The sequence below is a fragment of the Schistocerca serialis genome, chromosome 1 (assembly GCF_023864345.2).
Source record: "Schistocerca serialis cubense isolate TAMUIC-IGC-003099 chromosome 1, iqSchSeri2.2, whole genome shotgun sequence".
NCBI classification, from domain to species: domain Eukaryota; kingdom Metazoa; phylum Arthropoda; class Insecta; order Orthoptera; family Acrididae; genus Schistocerca; species Schistocerca serialis.
The window spans coordinates 477,585,950-477,591,949 of NC_064638.1; positions in this window are offsets into that span (position 1 = coordinate 477,585,950).

Below are 6,000 nucleotides of genomic sequence, written 5' to 3' on the forward strand. Positions count from 1 at the left end.
TGCCACCATTTGTAAATTGGTGTGAAAAAGACTGGAGTAGACGGTACTGTCTTTATTTTTGGTGGGAAATGTGTTCAATTGATGAGATGTCGGTGTTGGACAGAGAGGAGTTTAATATGTGTATTATCTGTCATCATACAGCTGAGGACTGCGTCCATAGCCTCCTGCATGAAGAATGGAATGAGGTGACAATGGATGTGTATAGGGGGAATACTTTTCAGCAAATAATGGTGCTGCAGCAGGATGGACTGATGATGCATCTCACAACTCCTAGAGACTACTGTCTGTGCTGTAGGTGTTAAAATAAGATTTTTTAAACTACCAGTCAATCCACAGTGCAGGTGACAAATTCATTGTATTACACTACCCCAGACCGAATGAACCAGAGCTTTATGGGGTTCAACTGAAGGTGTTTGAAATGACTTTTGTTCACCTTTCTGATCGCATGTTTGTGTATGTTCACCTAGCTGCATGCTCTAATCCACAACACCAATCTAAATTGGTGGTGACCTGTCCTACAGCTGCTGTCAGGTAATTGTCTCCTACAAATCTACGGGTGTATAGCTGTGTATGTCGTAAGAGGGAATGGAACAGCAAATTATCACAGAAGTGTAGGAGTAGTAGCCTCCTACCAATCTACAAGTGAAACAAATGCTGGGAAAGTTGTACACACGCACGCACACACACACACACACACACACACACACACACACACACACACACACACACAGATACACAGATATACACACACTCACCAATATGTGAAATAACTGATTAGGAATTTGTACACACTCACAGACACACACATATATAAGAAGGGGCATATATAACAAGGGCAGGACAGTAAAGTATCACTGCAGTGTAGGTAGAGTTGCCTCCTGCCAATCTACAAGTGAAATAGCTGCTGAGGAAGCTGTAATCACACACATGCATACATGTAAGAAGGGATAGGATAGCAAATTATCACTGAAGTGTAGGAAAAGTAGCCTCCTACTGATCTACAAGTGAAATAGCTGCTGAAGTATTTATGCACACACACACACACACACACACACACACACACACACACACACACACACACACACACACATACATACATGGTGAGAAAGGACAGGGCAGCAAACTATTACTGAGGTGTAGGAAGAGTTGCCTCCTACTGATCTACAAATGAAATAGCTGCTGAGGAACTAATACACACACACTATGTGATTAAAAGTACCTGGACAACTGGCTGAAAATGACTTACAAGTTTGTGGTGCCTTCCATTAGTAATGCTGGTATTCAATATGGTGTTGGCCCACCCTTAGCCTTGATGATAGCGTCCACTCTCGCAGGCATATGCTCAATCAGGTACTCGAAGGTTTCTTGGGGAATGGCAGCCCATTCTTCACAGTAATGCCGCACTGAGGAGAGGTGTCGATGTCGGTCGGTGAGACCTCGCGCGAAGTCGGCGTTCCAAAACATCCCACAGTTGTTCTATAGGATTCAGGTCAGGACTCTGTGCAGGCCAGTCCATTACAGGGATGTTATTGTCCTGTAACGACTCTGCCACAGACCGTGCAATATGAACAGGTGTTCAATCGTGTTGAAAGGTGCAATCTCCATCCCTGAATTGCTCTTCAACAGTGGGAAGCAAGAAGATGCTTAAAACATCAATGTAGGCCTGTGCTGTGATAGTGCCACGCAAAACAACAAGGGGTGCAACCCAACTCCATGAAATACACGACCACACCATAACACCACCACCTCTGAATTTTACTTTTGGCACTACACACGCTTGCAGATTATGTTCACTCGGCAATTGCCATACCCACACCCTGCCATTGGATCGCCACATTGTGTGCCGTATTTGTCACTCCACAAAACATTTTTCCACTGTTCATTTGTTCAATGTTTACGGTCCTTACACCAAGCGTTTGGCATTTACCTGCATGATGTGTGGCTTATGACCAACTGCTCGGCCATGAAGTCCTAGTTTTCTCACCTCCAACCTAACTGTCATTGTACTTGCAGCGGACCCTGATGCAGTTTGGAACTTCTGTGTGACACTCTAGATAGATGTCCGCCTATTACACATTACGACCCTCTTCAACTGTCAGCGGTCTCTGTCAGTCAACAGTCGAGGTCAGCCTGTAAGCTTTTGTGCTGTATGTGTCTCTTCTCGTTTCCACTTCACCATCACATTGGAAACTGCGGACTTACTGACGTTTAGGAGTGTGGAAATCTCACGTACAGACGTATGACACAAGTGACACCCAATCACCTGACCACATTCGAAGTCTGTGAGTTCCGCGGAGCACCCGATTCCGCTCACTCACGATGTCTAATGACTACTGACGTCGCTGATATGTAGTATCCGGCAGTAGGTGGGAGTACAATGCACCTAATATGAAAAACGTATGTTTTTGGGGGTGTCCGGATACTTTTAATCACATAGTGTATACATGCTAAGAAGATACAGAACAGCAAACAATCACTGAAATGTAGGAAGATTGCCTCCTACCACTCTACAAGTGTACAGCTGCGAATGTTATCTTTCAGCATCCCTAGAGTTGTCGGTCGATCACGATACACTTGCGACTTCAGGTAACCCCAATAATCGCACGAACTGAGGTCTGCGGACCTGGGAGGCTAAGCATGACGAAAGTGGCAGCTGAGCACACTATCATCACCAAATGACGCACGCAAGAGATCTTTCACGTGTCTAGCAATATGGGGTGGTTCGAATAAAACCCCATGTTATTCCAAGCATGTGTGTCAATTTTTACCTCTCTATCTACATTATTCCGTGGTTTATTAAATTTTCAAATTCATACTGACTTTTTCATCACCCGGTATATATATATATATATATATATATATATATATATATATATATATATATATATATATATATATATATATATATTGGTGGTCGTCCATATTAAACAGTATATTCTAGCTGTTTTATCGATGTCCATGATCAGTTTCCATTTCCCAGTTCTTCAATGTCGACCTGTCCTTCTATTCCTCTTGCTTTCACACACTCGTTCCCATGTACAAGAATTTTCCTGCACCAAGCAGACATGTATGGACTCTCTCATTCACCTCAATTTTTTTACATTTTGTCGCAGTTTCTCTCAGTTTCCTTCAATGTTGGTACTTTAACTGATTATATGTAATTTTTTACCTTCTTATGTTTTTTGTGCGTATATACTCATATTGCTAACACAAGCAGGTGTGGATTGTTTTTACATGGGTAATATTCGTCAGTCTACTAAAAAGTTCTGAAAATTTCCCTGTTTCTGGTGATCTTCATTTATGCATTTCAGATGGGATAAGGATGACAATAATCGAACTAGATAGATGACTGTATAGTAACACTCGTTTCGTAGCTATATGAGATTCGAATAGTGCTGCATAAAAAAGGATGTAGAGGGAACTTGGTGTACGGAAACAGTTCAATGTCCTTCACCAATGCATGAGAGAGCGTTTTTTGACACTCATATAGTAGTGTAATTGATGGAAACTCCAAAAACAGTTCTGCACGTTGACTTCATTCCCACTCCAACATGTTGACAAATGGAACAGGGAGTTGACCTGTGTACAGAACTCCTGCTGCTGTCTCGATTTTCCATTAGTATATGCTATTATTGGTTACCATGTGTGGTCTGCTATTTCTATTCATACCATCCAACTCTGATACTTTCCCCAACCCAGCCAAGGTATCTACTACTGTCGATAAAACACATGTACATGGATTGCCTTTTGGTGTTAGAGGCTGATGTTATTCTGTTGTAAACAAAACACAATTACGCCATTTAATTTTCTGGTTTACCAGGCGGGAGTCCCAGGCCCTCTCCCCCCTCAGTCCACTGACACCAAATGTGTCGCCTGTGATGGTAGCAGCCCATGGCAGTTTCCGATATGCATGCAGGGTGTTGCATCCAGCTGCACTATGGATGGAATATTGATAACGCTCGATCCATATTGTGCCACCTCTGCGCATGTTACTAAATGTGGAACCAGCTTACTTCTCATCCTTGGGGTATTCCATGGGCAGATCCACTCACACAGAGATGGTTGTAGTGGATGAGGTAGATCCATCGACCTAATAATTGTCAGATAATGTTCAGAATGGATCCACCACCTGTGTACGATCCTAGTCAGCGTCTGAAAGATAGATATGATTGCAGAAAGTCCGAGACTATTGTTCATGATGGTTCCAGTGTGCTGTATTTCCAGGATTATTGTTCCTGTTAGATCCAGAAATTAGTAATATTTTTTTGGAGTTGGCCCACACACGCAACGGCCAGTATAGCAGTTGGGATGGGACCATGTGCATAATAATTCCTGGATATCGTTCAGAATGGATTCACCCCCTGTACAGTCTATAATTTATATCTTCCTATGTTAGGCCACCAACACAGGCGACGCATTCGGTGCCAGTGGAATGTGAGAGAGAAAGTGGGACCCCCGCCTGGGAACAAAGAATATCAAATAGTGTAACTGCATTGTGTTTACAACAGAATAACGTCAGCCCTCTACCCCCAAACAGCATTCTGTATACATGTGTTTTATCGGCACACTGTAGATACCCTGGCTGGGTTGGGACGTTTTATAAGAGTTCAGTGGTATAAACAGAAACAGCAGACCACACCTGGTAACAATAAGAGCATATACTCATGATAAATCGACACAGCAGCAGCAGCAGGAGAAACGAGCTCTGTACACAGGTCAGCTCCCTGTTGCAGCTGTCTACATGTTGGAGTGGGAATCAAGTCAACATGAAGAACTGTTTCAGGACTTTGCGTTTCCATGACTACATGAGTCTGCAGACACACTCTGATGCACTGGTGTAGGACATTGAACTGTTTCCAGACTTCCAATTCCTTCTATATCATTCGTATACAGCACCCTCATCGAGTCTATTTCGATTACTGTCATGCTTGGTCCATCCAAAATGCATGCGTGTAGATCATCGGAAAGAGGAATATTCTCAGGGCTTTTTAGTAGGTTGATGAATATTACCCACATAAAATCAGGCCACAGCTGGTTATATTAGTAATATGTTTATATACATACCAAAAAACGTGAAAAATGACATATAATCAGTAAAAGTACGAAAATTGACGAAAATACATATAAATTGAGGGGAAAGTACGAAAAATTGAGGGTGAATGAGAGAGTGATTACATGTCTGCTAGGTGCAGGAGAATTCATGCACACGGGAACGAATATGAGACAGCAGGAGGAATACGATAAAAAGTCAGTATGTAGACACTGCGAAACAGTAACTGGTCGTGGACAGCGATAAGACGACTGGAATAGACTGTTTAACGTGGATGACTTCGAAATGTAGAGTAATGAATTTACACTGAAGAGCCAAAGAAACTGGTACACTTGCCTAATATCGTTTAGGGATCCGTGGCATGGACTCGGCTAATGTCTGAAGTAGTGCTGGAGGGAACTGACACCATGAATCCTGCAGGGCTGTCCATAAATCCGCAACAGTACGAGGGGGGTGGAGATCTCTTCTGAACAGCGCGTTGCAAGGCTTCCCAGATATGCTCAATAATATTCATATCTGGAGAGTTTGGTGGCTAGCGGAAGTGTTTAAACTCAGAATTCTGTTCCTGCAGCAGTTACCGATCTAACAAGCCTTGTTGACCGCAGCGCCGTATTCTGCCTGTTTACATATCTCTGTATTTGAATGCCTATACCAGTTTCATTGGTGCTTCTGTGTATATGCATCAGATCAAAAACTCACGTTTGATCCCAAAGTTAGTGGCAACTACCTTATACATATTTATAAAGTGTCTGGATATGTGACTACGACAAACTTTACTTGCTCCTTAACTAAAATGCACTGTGTAACCGACTTGGGGAGTGCAATTTACAACTGCAGAATGGATCGCGTATTAGACCCTGTGCTAGAGTGCCTGCCTGTTTTACACTGTAACAAAAAGTATTTATAATGTCTGGACCTGTAATTTTGATAAAGTTTACGTCCTGTTTAAT